The sequence below is a fragment of the Rattus norvegicus genome, chromosome 1 (assembly GCF_021556685.1).
Source record: "Rattus norvegicus strain SHRSP/BbbUtx chromosome 1, alternate assembly SHRSP_T2T, whole genome shotgun sequence".
NCBI classification, from domain to species: domain Eukaryota; kingdom Metazoa; phylum Chordata; class Mammalia; order Rodentia; family Muridae; genus Rattus; species Rattus norvegicus.
In genome coordinates, this window is record NC_141534.1 from 61,472,281 (window position 1) to 61,488,521 (window position 16,241).

The window sequence follows — 16,241 nt, forward strand, 5'->3', positions numbered from 1 at the left end:
AGAACCTAGTGATCCACAAAAATCCACAACTCTCCAGAGCAAAATACTGAAAATTAAAATTAACCAACCACAATGAATAAGGCAGTTAAATATCAGTGAATAGTAAACCTAAAACCAAGGCCGAAGGTTCAAAGTGTCACAAAGGGCAAATTTGTATCAAGTCTAAGCCAATGATTGCTTGTACTAAATAAATAGAGAAACAGGAATAATGCAAAAGGATGAAACTGCAGGACATTGAAAATGGAGATAGAGGGTTGGGGATTTAGCTGAGTGGTAGAGCACTTGCCTAGCGAGCGCAAGGCCCTGGGTTCAGTCCCCAGCTACGAAAAAAAAAAAAAAAAAAAGAAAATGGAGATAGAGTGAATCATCCGACTGCAGAAATGTATATAATCAAAGCAATAATATACCATGTGAGAACATAAAATCCACCAACAAAATGAATCCAGCAATCCATAAGAAAGAAAGAGAGAAAGAAAGAAAGGAAGGAAGAAAGAAAGGAAGAAAGAAAGAAAGAAAGGAAAAAGGAAAGAAAGAAAGCATAAATAAAAATCAAAACCATAATAAGGAAACAGCCAGTGCCTTTGCCAACATGTGACCTAATTCTTTCTCTTGAAGTCATCCAAAAATCAATCAATCAAGAAATAGGCAGCCAGTCATCTACATAGGCCTTTAAACTGATATTATGGGGTTGGCATACCAAATGCCTGGGAGCGACTGGTCAGCCAGCCCAGATACTTGGGCAGCTGCAGGCCAGTGAGAGAGCCTGTCTTGAAAATAAGGTTGAGGACCTAGCTCAGGAACAGCAGCCGGGGTGACTTCTGGCCTCTACACTCTCTTGCACTGAGGTACAGGTAATATAGATACAAGGGGCAAAAGGAGATGGGCACGTGCACACACAGACACAGACACACACACACACACACACACACACACACACACACACCCCACAGGCACACACAGAGGCACTCACACAGAAATACACAGAAGTGAACTTATACTCACACAAACTCTTACAAACACCCAGATTCACACAAAACACACATTCTTACACAGAAGTGAACTTATACTCACACAAACTCTTACAAACACCCAGATTCACACAAAACACACATGCTTACACACAAGCAAACGTGGAAAAACACACGTCAGACACACACACACACACGGATACACACACATGCACAAGAAGAATTACACACATACAAACACATACACACATAAAAACCTGTAAACTCACACACTCCTACATATACTGACAAACACACAGGCAAAAGTGTACACACACACTCACACACAGGCATATCTGTCAACACACACTCTCTTACACACACTGATACATACACATATACACAGTACAGTAAAATTCGATACAACCACACACAGCTCACTAGATACAACCAAGTCGCAGAGGGCTCCACTCCACACCTCCTCTCAAAGCACTCAAAGAATTCCAGGCCTGGCAACAGCTTAATATGTGTTTGCTGGGCCGCCTCACAATTGCTCCTCATGAGGTCACAGTAGGACCTGTCATGACATGGTTGGGAAGGACTCTGAGACTGTGGCTCCTATGGGCTATGGAAAGACTTTAGGCTGTTAGAAATAAAACCCTGTAAGATGCTTAGCTGTCCATAGTTCTCTGTTTTGAATGTTTACTCTGCCTCCTGCTTTAAAGTCCTCATGTCTACACTTAGGGTATCACGTTTTCTTTGAATTCTGAAGGATCAGCCTCAAAACGATGGTATAGTTTTCTTTTTTTAAAGACAAAGCTGTTTCTAATCTGACCCACCAAGAGGACACTGTTCTCATAAGTCCTCAGAAAGGCTCTAGGTTATCATCAAACACCTGAGACAAAGCTGCAGGACTAGGCAGAGACTTGAGTTTGAATCCCCAAAACGACTATTGGATGCATCAGCAAAGCTCATACACTTTCTCTGTGGAGAAGTTAACATGGACCAACAGATTAGAGGGCCAGAGCCCCAACCCATGCTGGGTAGACACTCTCCTCTGACATCCAACAGAGAGATTTTTGTACAGAGATCAGGAGAAGGCTTCTCTGAATAGCTGTGCAGAGCACCTCAGGCTCAGGGCTCAGGACTGAAGCCCATAGAATGCTGTAGAGGAGCCGTTTGTGATTCAAGGGCTCATCTGCCTGGGTCCCTGAGCCTCTAGAGATGATCCCAGGACTGGGCTGTGGCTGGTTATGGGCTCAGACAGAGAGATGCCAGGGGGTTTGTCCTTGGCTCCTGGGAGTAGAGCAGTTTTTCTTTCCCTGTCCCTGCTTTTTGAACTTTTCCTTTCTTGGGAAAACGGAAGGACTGGAAGAAGTCTGTCTATGGAGAGTGAGGCTGGCTGGGAAACTGCTCGCTGTTCTCCATTGTCATCCTGCTGGGGGTTTGGGGTTGTTAGCAGGTTAACCTCTCCACCATTCCAGTCTGCTTCTCTCCATTTAATCCATGTATCTCTGTCTCTTCGCTTCGTGACATGGCTGCACAAGTCCTACCTGTAGCTACCACTCAAGGGCATAAGTCCCTCAGTGAGTGAATTCCAGATGGTTCTGTCTAGAGAGAAATTGTACAGGGTAGTTGCTCAGTATGTAGGTACATGGAAGAGGATACTGCACGGCATCCACACACATTTCATATAACATCAATCCACATACTCTGGTACTCATCGGTTCTATTTACACCTTTCGCGATTACTGCTATTCACTGTACTGTGAAGTGTGAATTTTTATTATGTTTCACTTCTGCAAAGGAAGAGACACTGGAGATTCCAAAGGCCTAGCTGGAAGGGAGGCCTTGACACACATGTGTGCTCCTGGGAAAAAGCTCTTTCATAAAATGCCCCGTTGAATCCCATGATGTGTGGATTGCTCTATGCCATATCTAGGGTTGACCTCAGCATATTAATGGGAGCTGAGACTTCTCTCTGATAGAACAGTACCACCCTCCTTGAAGATGTCTGTGATGGTTTGTATATGCTTAGCTCAGGGAGTGGCACTATTAGGAGGCATGGTCTTAAGTAGGTGTGTCACATTGGTCATGGGCTTTAAGAAACTTGTCCTATCCACATGCAAGCCAATCTTCCCCAAGCAGCCTTCAGATAAAGATGTTGTACTCTCACTCTCTCTGGCACCATGCCTGCCTGGTTGCTGCCATGCTCCCAGCTTGATGATACTGGACTGAGTCTCTGAACCTGCAATCCTGTGTTCATTAATGTTGTCCTCATAAGAGCTGCATTGGTTGTGTTCTGTCTCTTTACAGCAGTAAACCCCTAACTGAGACAATGTCCATCTGCCCTTCCCCAGCTTCCAGACTTTAGAAGCTTCACACATGAGCGGCATTCTCTTGGAACTACAAGGCTAAGAGGCTGTAGGCTGTCTGCTTGATCTGAGAGTGCTAGCATATCCTGCCCCTAAGGGAATTGTTACTGCTCCATTGCAATACTGTGAATAGCATCAGCAGGCTTCTGCTTTGTACTCCCTGAAACAATACTGTCTTCTCCAGGAGTGGATCCAACAGCTCTCAGAACATCCTCAGGAGCTATGTGTTTCCCAAGGATTACCTGCACTTGCTTACACACCCCTATTCTGAGTTCTGAAAACTTTTCAAAGCCCATTCATCTGAGACTGGTGAGTTCAGGACAGTATTCCCAAGTGTCTTGTCCTACCCTGACAGTTCACTCTCATGAGGCATCACCTGCCCTTGACAGAGGATTTTCCCACGGGACGTTGGATGTACGGGGAATTGTGTGTACTGACTCCTGTCAGATCTGCACAAGATGGCATCAAGGCTCCATTTGCTCTTCTTTATGGAATTCACATTCCTGGCACTGTTGTTGGTATTTAGGTCCATGCCAGTCCATAGTTATATGTTAGCATGGAAACCCAGGGCAGCTGCCTTCAAAGATATTTCTAGTATGGACCACATCTTCACCTTGCCAGACGTAAAGCACAGCAAAACACCAGGCAGGCAGAGAACCCTCAGGGGCTGGAACTGGCATGTTCAAACACTCTGGCTTGACCTTGGCCAGCACAGATTCAGAGGACAGCCTCTATGTAGGAAGATCTCCTTCCTCCTCTCAGAGTATAGGACATCTAGAGTCAGGCTAAGGTGCTGGCACCCATGTGAGCAGAGGCAGCACTCTGGGCTTCTTCAATGTCAAAGCCTACCTGCCACCCCTTTATCACATGTCAGAGCAGTCCATCTCATGAGAATTCTAGGAGTGCTCATATCCTGGGTGACTATCCCATGTTCTGCTGCCAGTTTCTTTGCTTCCACATGGCCAACTGTGAGAAGGGATTGAGAAAGGGAAGGTGATGAAGCCCTGCTAATATCTACTTGGTGCCAGCAAAGAAAATGGGTTCTGACTGGGGAGATCTTTGAGTTAGATTTTCAAATATGCCACCTCGGGACAGTTAGTCAGCACTTTCAGGAAGCTGCTCCAGGGTGGGAACAATGGGACTGGATCCCTGAGGCTGGTGCAGTTGGCCAGGGATTTTGGGACAGTAAAACTGAGTGGGAACCCTGGGCCAGGTGCAACAGTGCAGTCAACCTGTTGCAGGTGCAGTGGAGCAGGGACCCTGGGGGAGATGCAATGGGACAGGAGCCCTAGGGAGGGGACCTAATGGTATTGGCCCTGTGGCATGTGCAACTGGCAGGACCCCTGGGACAGGTGCACTGTGACATGCACCCAAGCTGGAATGTTCAGACAGGTGTGTGTTTGATTCATGCAGCTGCTGTCTGAAGTAGAGAACACTGGAAACTGCCCCAAAGGGGATTTTGGGGGCTCCTTCCAAGAATCCCTTAACTCCTAACTGAGAAGCTATACATTCCACAGATGGGCTTTTATTGAGATGAGCAGATTCTAAGGGGGCTGCCTTGAATGAAAAGCCAAAGAAAGCAGAAGTAAACAACAAGGAATTGCACCAGCAATGTCCATGGTGTTTTGCTCAGAAAAATAGGACTGGAAGAAACTGATTAAGTCAAATTACTTATCTATCTATCTATCTATCTATCTATCTATCTATCTATCTATCTATCTATCTATCTATCTATACATCCATCCACCCACCCACCTATCCATCCATCCATCCATCCATCCATCCATCCATCCATCCATCCACCCACCCACCCACTCACCCACCCACAAATCCATCCATCCATCCATCTATCTATCTATCTATCTATCTATCTATCTATCTATCTATCTATCTATCTATCTATCTCTCTATCTATTCACACATCTATCCAACCATCCATCCATCCATCCATCCATCCATCCATCCATCCATCCATCCATCCATCCATCCATTTCACTGAGACAAGTCAGCTTTTATGTGTAAGAAGAAGGTCACAGCGGCTCTCCCTTGTGATGTCAATGAGGATTGCAAGTAGTGAGATGGATTGTTTGTTTGTTTATTAATTTGTTTGTTTGTTTATTGCATGAGCTGGGATAGAATGCCAGTTGTGGCCTGTCCCCATCAGCATCCACTGTGCTACAGACCCAGTCTCAGTGTGACACAGAAGAGGACTAATTGGAAAGTTTGTCCTATCTCTAAGGGACACTGTATAGTACAATACTCTGGACTGCAGATCAGTCAATGCCTGTGTTTAGGAGACTTGCGGATAGAATGAATGTCTGTGAGTCTGGACTTAGACTCTGTGGAGGGCTCAGGTCACCTGACTGTCCTGAAGCTTCCCACTGTGATTTATTTCCCTCCTACAGAGCCAGCCACCTGAGCAACTGCATTTCCTGGTTATCCCCTAATCCTCTTACACTGTGTAGAGTGTTCAATCTCAGGGAGGGCCTGGGAATCTGAGAGACACCACTGAGCCCCCTGGGCCTGGCTGACTCAACCTGAGGCTACTCTGTGTGTCTTCATTTTGCCCACCCTCCAGAGACCTCAAAAGGCAGCAGTGAGCTTGCTGAGAGGCAAGGAGCCTCCATATTGGCCCAAAAGCAACTGTCCTCTTTTACAGGTTCATCCACAGAGCATGTAATTTTGATTGGTGCAACAGTCTGGAAGAATGGATGACATCATCTCCCAAGGGCAAGAGCTGTGCTAGTGGACACTGAGGAGCTGCAGGGATCAGACCCCTCCCCATCCTTCTCCAGCCTCTCTTGTTCTTCCTTGTGATGGTTCCTGCAGATCTGAAAGTTCCAGGCAGTACATGACGTTGGTTTGAATATAATCTCATTACACTTTATTCCCTGCTCTGAATCTAAGACCAGGTAATTCCTATGTTTATTTATTTATTTATTTATTTATTTATTTATTCATTTGATTTTATATATATATATGTGTGTGTGTGTGTGTGTGTGTGTGTGTGTGTGTGTGTGTGTGTGTGTATACATATATACAATGTCGCTGTCTTTAGAAATACCAGAGAGGGCATCAAATCTCATCAGAGATATTTGTGAGCCACAATGTGGTTGCTGGCATTTGAACTCAGGACTTCTGGAAGAGCAATCAGTTCTCTTAACACTGAGCAATCTTTCCAATTTCCATTCTAACTTTCTTAATTCCAGTACTGTATTCTTTATTTAGGTTACATCCTGATCCCAGCCACTCTCCCTCCTCCTTTCCCAGTGCCACCTTACAAATCCTTCTCACCGTAATGCTCTCCCTTCTCTTTGTAGAAGGGCAGACTCCCTAGGTACCACCCCGCCCTGGGGCATCTACTCCCAACAGTATGAGGCACCCCCTGTCCCACAGATTTACAATCAGGCTGCCCAGGTATGGGGAAGGGTTCCCATGGCAGGCAAGAGAGACTGAGACAGTCCTGGATCTACTTGTCAGATGACCCACATGGAGACCAACTGCAGATAGCTACACCTGGCCCTGGGGTTGGTTGCCCAGGCTCTAGCATACTCCATGGTCCAAGGTATCTGACTATAGGGGACTTCTTGTAGTGTTTTTAACCCCTCTAGTCTGCTCACCACTCTCCCTCACTCTTCCACAAGATTCCCAAGCTCCATCTGAGGACTGGCTGTGGCTTTCAGCTGCTGAGTGAAGCCTCTGGAGACAGGTGTGCTATTTTTCTGTCTGCAAGTAAATCAGAGTAATGTAAGTACTGTCAGAGGTTATCTCTGTCACATGAGATGGATCTCACTTTGGGGCAGTCATTTTTTGGTTGTTCCCTCAATATCTGCTATATCTTTATCCCTGTACACTTATTGGCAAAACAGATTTTGAGTTGAAGGTGTTGTGAGTGCATTGATGTCCTCTTCCTCTTCTAGAAGTTCTTTCTTGCTACAGGAGGTGGCCATTTCCATCTTCTGCTCCGGTAGGAATCTAAGCTAGAGTCACCCCCATAGACTCCCCCATCCTCTCCCTTACCAGGCATCCAGCAAGTCACCAGAGATCCCTGGACACTCCTGCCCAGACAATTTGTAATCTCACTCCTAGCCCTCTTCCAAACCCCTCTCCCTAGACCTGATCAGCATTTCCATCTCCTTTCCTGCCTCTTCTCTTACCCTGTTCCATCACTTCATCCTTCTTAGACTATTTTGTTTCTCCTTCTTGTGAGATCCACACCTCCTCACTTAGGCCCTCCTTCTTCCTTCATGCCTATCAACCTGTTATCCTGCACTTTATGGTTAATGTCCACTTATAAATGACATACATTTTTCTGTGGTTCAGGGTTACCTCACGCAGGATAACATTCTCAAGTTCATCCATTCGCCTACAAAATTCATAATGTATTTATTCTTAATAGCTGACGAGTATTCCATTGTGTAGATATACAATATTTCCTGTATCCATTCTTCAGTAGGGGGACATACAGGTAGTTTTCAGTTCTTGGACATTACAGATAAAAACACTATTAACATAGTTCATCAAGCGTCCTTTTGGGATGTTGGGTCACCATTTGATTATATGTCCCAGGGTTGTTTTTCTAAGTCCAGATGAAAACTGATTCCCAGTTTTCTCAGAAACTGCCAATATGATTTCGAAAATGGATGTACAAGTTTTCAATCCAAGCAGCAATGGAGGAGTGTTCCCACTATTCCACATCCTCATCAGCATGTGCTGGATGTCACTTTAGATTTTTATTTTATCCATACTGATGCACATAAGTTGGAATCCCAGGGTGCTGTTGATTTGGATATACCTGGTGACCAAGGATGGTGACCAGTTCTTTAAGTGGCTCTTGGCCCTTCAAAGTTCTGCTGATGAATTTATCTCTGCACCACATTATAAGATTAGGATATTTGGTCTCTTGTAGTTTCACTTGTTATTTATGTAATTTGAATATTAGCCTTTTGTGCACTATAGGGTTGGTGAAGATCTTCTTCCAACCTGTATGCAGACATTTCTATTAAGTGTTTTCTTTTACTTACAGAAGATTTTCAGTTTCATCAAGTTTCATTTATTAATTGTTGATCTCAATATCTGAGCACCATTGGTGTTCTGCTCAGGAAGTTGTCTCCTGTACCAATGTGCTCAAGCCTATTTCTCACTTTTTCTTGTATCAGATTTGTTGTATAAGGTTTTATTTTGAGGTCTTTGATCCACTTGGACATGTGTTTTGCACAGGTTTATAGATAAGGCTCATTGCATTCTTCCCTATGCCTATATCCAATTAGACCAGCACCACCTGTTCAAGATGCTTTCTTATTTTTTGTCATATGATTTTGCCCACTTTATTGACAATAAGCATCCATACTTGTGTGGGTTTATTTCAGGGTCTTGGATTACATTTTATTGATCAGCCTGCCTGTTCCTATACCAATACCATGTAGTTTTATTGCTATAGCTCTGTAGGACAGCAGTCAATCAGAGATGGTGATTCCTCCCGAAATTCTGTTCTTGTTCAGGAATGTTTTAGCTATCCTGGGTTTGTTAAATCTTACACTTGAAGTTGAGAATTTCTCTTTTAAGGTCTGTAAAGACTTGTTTTGGTATTTTAATGGGTATTGCATTCACTTTCTGATATCTTTCAATTGCTTTTTTCAGAGATTTAAAATTTTTGTCATACAGATCTTTCACTTTCTTAGAGTTACACTAAGACATTTATATTATATTATTTGTTGCTATTGTAAAGAGCAATGTTTCCCTAATTTATTTGTCAGCCCCTTCATTGTTTGTTTAAAAGAATGGTACTGATTTTTTTTTAGTTAATGTTGTATCCATCCACTGTACTGAAGGTATTTATCAAATGTAGGAGTTCTCCGATAGAATTTTTTGGGTGTCTCATACATACTATATCATTACAAATACCAATATGATATCTTCTTCCCTTCCAATATATATCTCTTTTTACACATTTAGTTGTCTTATTGCTCTAGCCTGAACTTCAAGAACTATATTGAAATGTTATGGAGAGGGTGGCCAGCCTTGCCCTGCCCCAGAGTTTGTGGGAATTATTTTAAGTTTCTCTCTATTTAGTTTGACGTTGGCTAGTGGACTGCTGTATATTACTTTGTGTTCATGTATTCTTCTGTATCCTTCTCTCTCTGTAAGTTTCACATGATGGACTGTCACGTTTTGCCAAAGGCCTTTTCAGAATCTACTGAGATGATCATGAGATTTTTTAAAATTAATCAATTTATTCATTTAATTTCAAATGATATCCCCCTTCCTTGTTGCCCCTCTGCAATCACCCATTCCATCCTCCCCATGCCCCTCAGCTTGGCGTCTATGAGGGAGCTCCTCCACTCTCTCCCCTACTCCCGCCTGACCACTCTAACATCCCCCTATGCTGGCACACCAAACCTCCACAGGACCAGGGGCCTCCTCTCCCATTGATGTCAGTGAAAGCCATGTATCAGGAGCCATGGTTCCCTCCATGTGTATTCTTTAGTTTTTGCTTTGTTCTTCGGAGCTGTGGGTGTCCAGTAAACTGGTAATGTTTTCTTATGGTGCTGAATTCCCTCAGGTCCTTCAGTCCTTCACCTAGCTCTTCCAGTGGGGTCCCCAGGCACAGCATGATTGTTCGCTGTAAGTGTCTACAGCTGTATGGGTCAAGTGCTGGTACAACCTCTCAGGGAATAGCAATAGCAGGCTTCTCTCAGTAAGCACATCTTGACAGCAGTAATAGTGTCTCAGTTTGATATCTGCTCATGGGATGGAATCCTAGGTAGAGCAGTTTCTGTATGGCCTTTCCTTCAGTGTCTGTTCTATTTTTTATTGCTGTCTTTACTTTGGACTTGAACATACCTAGGTTAAAAATTTGAAATGAGGAGTTGGGGAATTAGCTCTGTGGTAGAGCGCTTGCCTAGCAAGCGCAAGGCCCGGAGTGCGGTCCCCAGGTCCGAAACAAAGAGAAAAAGAAAAAAAATTAGGATGATTGTGTGGCCCCTTTGCCTATTTGGGGCTGTGTCTATCTAGTGGAGGTGTCTATACAGGTTGCAGGTCCCCCTTGTTGCATACTTCAGATAAAGTCAACCCTTTGCATCCTGGGGGACTCTCACTTCCCTAACATCTGGGACATTGTAGTGGCTACACCCTGTTCATCATTCCCCAATGCTACATACTTTTAATCAATTTCCTGAAACTCTAATTCTCTCATGTCTTTTCTATCACCTGATCCTGTCCTCCCCACAACCCTGCATATGTATCTACCACTACTCTCTTGCTCACAGGTCCCTGCCTTGCTCTACATCCTGGGATTATTTTGTTCCCTGTACTATGTGGGAATGAACATCCACACTTTGGTCTTCCTTCTTCTTAAGCTCCATATGGTTTGTGAGGTTTATTGTGGCATATTGAGCTTTTGGGGGTAATAACAACTTATAAGTCTGTACACAGCTTGTGTCTGGGTTATCTCTCTCAAGTTTATATATTCTAGATCTATTCACTTCCCTGTAATTTCGTGAAGTCATTGTTGATAGTAAGTTTGTAGTACTCTAATGTGCAAATGCATCTCAATTTCTATATCCATGCTTCCATTGAGGTACATGTGGTTCTGTTACAATGTCTGGATATTATAAATAAGATTTATATAAACATAAGGGAACATGGGGCCTTGTTATATGTTGGAACATATTTGAGGATTTATGTCTAGTAGTGTTATAGCTAGTTGTTCATGTAGAACTATTTTTAATTTTCTGAGGAAGCACTGCATTGATTTCTAAAGTGATTTTACCAGCTTGCAGTTCTACCAGCAGTAGAGGAGTGTTGCTCTTTCTCCACATCCTTGCCAGCATTTCCTGTCACCTGTGGTTTTGATCTTAGTCATTGGTGTGCTGTGGCTTGTGAGGGTCATTTTGATATACACTTCCCTGATGAGGAAGCATGTTGAACATTTCTTCAAGTGCTTCTCATCCTTTTAAGGCTCCTTAGTTGAGAATTCTTTGTTTAGCTCTGTACACCATTTGAAAAATATTGTTTTTGGATTTTTGGTGCCTAACTTCTGAATATTTGTGTATTTTTTATACTAGCTCTCCTTTTCCCAATCTCTGGATTGCCATTTTCTCCTAATGACTAAGACCTTTGCCTTACAGATACTTTTCAATTTTATGAGGTCCCATTTGTCGAATGGTGATTTTAGAACATAAGCCATTGGCATTCTAGTCAGAAATTTCCCCCTGTGCCAATGTGTTTGAGGCTCTTCCCCACGGTCTCTTCTATTATATTCAGCATGTCTGGTTTTATATGGAGGTTCTTGATCCACTTGGACTTGAACATTGTACAAGGAGTTGAGAATAGGTAATTTTGCACTCTTTTCATGCTCACCAACAGTTCAACCAATACCTTTGGTTGAAAATGCTGTTTTTTGTTTTTTTTGTTTTTTTTTTTTTTATGCCGGATGGATTTGGCTTCTTTGTCACAGATTAAGTTCCCATCCGTGTGTAGGGTTATTTTCTGGGTTGTACATTGTATTACTTTGATCTGCCTGTACCAATAACTGTTTGTTTTTTTTTTACAATTATTACTCTGTAGTACAGGTTGAAGTCAGGAATGCAGATTCTCCCAGAATTTCTTTTATTGTTGAGAATATTTTCCCTATCCTGTGTTTTTTGTCATTCTAGATGAATTTGAGAATTGCTCTAACTCTATGAGGAAGTGAGTTGGAATTTTGACGGGGATTGCATTGAATCTATAGACTGCTTTTGGTAAGATGGCCATTTTACTCTCTTTATCCTGCTGATCCAAGAGCATGGGAGATCTTTCCATCTTCTGCGGTCTTCTCCAATTTCTTTCATCGGAGACTTGTCCCTGTTGTACAGATCTTTCACTTGCTTGGTTAGAGTCAGGCTGAGGTATTTTATATTATATGTGACTAATGTGAAGGGTGCTGTTTCCCTAATTTTTCTCAGCCCATAATTTTTTTGAGTAGGGGAATACTGCTTATTTGGTAGAGTGAATTTTCTATCTAGGCACTCTGCTTAAGTTGTTTATCAGCTGGAGGAGTTCTGGTGCAATTTTTTCTGGTCACATGTTTATACTAACATTTCATCCACCAATAGTGGTATCTTAACTTCCTCCTTCCCAATTTGTATCCCTTTGATCTCTTTTTGTTCTCCTACCACTCTGTCTATAAACTCTCATAATATATTGTATAGATAGGGGCAGAGTGGGCAGGCTTGCCTTGTTCCTGATTTTAGTGGGATTGCTTCAAGTTTCTCTACATTTTGTTTGGTATTGGCTGTTTGTTGTGTATCGTTATATATTTACATAAGTATAAATATGTATGAACAAATATATATGTATGTATATATACATATATGTGTGTGTGTGGTGTATGTGTGTGTGTGTGTGCGTGTGCGTGTGTGTGTGTGTGTGTGTGTGTGTGTGTGTGTGTGTGTATAAACATTCATTCAGGTTATATGTCCTCTGCCCATGTAACACTGAATTACATTAATCAGGGTTGTTCTGGCTCTCAGTAGTATATGGGGAAAAGTTTGTGGAAATGGTGTACTTTTAAACTACCCCCATAGTTAAGCTTGTTTACATGGCCAAAACATTTAAATTCTGATGCTTAATGAAATTGAGCACCCTTGCTTTGTTATTTTCTTTCTCCCTTATAAGTTTGGGTGTGTTGGACCAGCATATACATCTGTGTACATAGGTGCGTGTGGAGGCTTGCCCTGAGGTTGACGGAAGTTATCCTCTAATTACTCTCCCTTGCTCAATGAAAGAGGGTCTCTCAATGGCTAAACTGGCTGCCTGTTCTTCCTAGCATTTATGTAATCATCAGTTGATCACTGAGCCATCAGTAGTGCACATATTTATTTTTGAAAGTCACAGTCAAGAGTTTATTTTGCCCCTTTTCTGCATGGAATTCTTTCTTGGTTTATTATTCTTTTGATATATATTAAGTTGTACTCATACCTTTCTGGCCAGGTTGGTTATAGGGTTATGCCACAAATTCTGCCTTTTCTTTGAACTGACATTTAGTTGATGAGCAAAGATTGGATTTTAAAGTTCTGCTCAGACCGTAGAGTAAGTATAGTTTGTTTCAGCCAGAATACATAAAACAACTGAAATAATGTGCAAAAATGAACAGCTCCCACTGAAACATTAAAATTTAGATGAAAATTTTGTTAGGCTAGTTAGTTGTATTTTTATGCATAATCTTTTGTGGTCTGCTCTTGTCCAGCCAAGATGCACACTTATCTGGCAGTTCTGGAGATCATGAAAACCTGATGTTTAAGGAGCTTCCACACAACTTCTCAAAAAGTCATGATGTGTCTGACAAAGTGGAAGCTTCTCGTAAAGTAACAGAGCTTGAGAATGAACTGAACACTAAGTGAGAAGAGAGAGGTCACCTGTACTCAAGCAGGTCTGACCTTGGCAATGGATTTGTGGGGTGGACCTGAAGAGGTAGGAACAAATGTACTTCTAAGTGATGTTTAATTTCTTTTTCTGAAATGGTTGCAATTGAGAGATGTTCCACATCCAAGAAATTTTGTCTTATTTTACCAAGAAAAATCCTGCCTAGTTCTTAGTGATCTGACTAAGGTGAAGTTACCCGTTCTTGTTAGCTTTGGCACTCTTGGGCCCAGAAGGCAGAATGAAGGGCTTTAAAGATGACAGGGTGTTTCCTCTACCCTACCTTTTCCATTGTCATTCCAAGGGCAGTAGGCCTAGATATTATCTTTCTGTTCTTTCTCCAAACTCCATTTTCCTACCAGACAGTGATAGCCGAAAATTTCAGAGCACTACTGTGTCATAATGGACCTTGTCTGCAGGAGACAGGCCTCTCAGCCTAGGGCATTCCTGTGTCATTGGGGACCCTGTATGCAGGAGACAGGTCTCTTGGGGCAGGTGAAATGTTGCCTGTACGTTCTTTAATTTACATGAGTGGGCTACAAGTAGTTTTTTATGTAAGGCGCACAACACATCATTCGTCTAAAATGTGAGCCTCCTGATCCAATGTAAATGTTTGAGATTGAATATCTAATTCATAATTTAATTTCCAAAATTCTAGAGAAAGGTTTCATATTTGATGCAAGGGATTTTATTTTTATCAATTCAAATCACCAGAACACTAATCATTGGTGGAAAGCAAAGGTGACAGTTCTGTTAGAGAGTTAACTAATACTTCAGAGGTTCCAAAGGCTGTAGAGCTCTCACAGCATTACATAGACAGCATTCTTGCAGGTTGGAACAAAGACGTCCAAGATAAATGGGAGCTCATGGGTGGCAGTCAAGCACAGCTATCTCAGAATTTGTAAATTTAGTAAAGAGATTTATAAAAACTGTCAAGAAAGGAAGAAGCGTGTTGCTGTGTCTGCTGTGACTTAAGTGCTATAAGAACACTTGTGTCAGTTGAGTCTGCATCTCTTTCTCAGCGTAACAGATTTATTTAATTTTAATTCCTGAATTTTGCATCCTCATTCCTCAGTTGAGCTATGGGAGAAAGGCCTCAGTTTGCTTATTTAGTGTGAAAGGTGACTTTATGATTTCAACACATTTTCTTTTTCAGAATCTCTAATATGGTTTCAGAAGAACTTTCTGTTCCATAGAAATCTGTGCATCAGGGAAATAATCACAATTTTTTTAAAAAACGGAAGCATTTGAAACCCAAAAATTCTTTTCAATAAGAGCTGTACGATCAATTGTTGAAATACAACCATTAGTATTTTTTACGTTTATCGAGTTTCCTATTTGAAAGCGTGTCTTTGCTTTTTCCTCTGTAAGAGAATAGAATGTCCCAGAGAGCTGATGAAGGATTTGCACACTTGTCTTGCCCAGGAAGTGCATTCTCCTTGTGTCTGCAGCACATGGGCAGCCTTTGGTAGCATAAAAATACCTCCCGAAGGTGAGCAGGTACCTGCTGTCCCTAGTCCATGGGAAGACAGATGTACTCAAGAACCTGCAAGCATCTGAAAACACTGCATGTGTGTTTGTGAGACCTGTAGTGAAGTAGACTTGGCCATCCCTGGACAGTGAGGTCAGATGTGAATAAGTGTTGCAAGAGCACATTGAATAGCGTACACTACTGTTGGGAAATGTTTTCCTAAGGCCTGGACTCCCCAAACTACACACTGATAAGCCCATTGCCTTAAAGGTCTTCTGGTCATTCACGTTTCAAATGCAAGTGGCCACTCAGTACTGATGGAAGGAAGGTATGTTTTATTATCATGGCACAAGATACACTGATCAGTTCCAGCAGGCTGAAGGGTCAGTGGGATGTTGGGTCCCCTCACCCTCATGACTACTGTGCTTTAGCACGGGGAGCAGGACAGTGTCCAAATCTCAGGGTTTGGGTGAAATGTAAGGATGGAGTTGGGAAGTTGCTGGTCTAAGGATGTAAAGTTCAGATGAACAGGGAATGACTTTGAGTACTGTTACCTGTAGCCTATGACACTCAGCAGTGTCCTATAAATAATGCAAAGGAACTTTAAGAAAGGGGAAGCATGTTTGAGGGTTTAAAAAGCTTGTGGGGAACTTTTTTGGAAGAACAGAACTTATATGTTGGAATTTGTGTTTGTATTTCTATATTTTAATTTACTTTTTTTAATTATGTAGAGACATCCCTTAGAAACTAGATTTGGTGCTGACCCAGGACCATGTCTTCTTGTGCTCCCTGCCCTGTGTGGGATTTGTGGCTCTGGCCTACTGTGGCCCCTGGTCTCTGTACCACTTCGTTTTCTGCCAAATCCTACATGAGTCTTCCTCTGCCATTCCCAGGTAATAAAGTGATTTTAGAAACACTTATACTCATGAATTTATGATACAATTAAGCAGAATAGGGTGGTTGATTGACTTGGCAGAAGAAATTTTCATCTCCTAAAGTGTCAGGTGATTGTGTTTGTATAAGAATTTTTTCAACCTGTTCACTCAC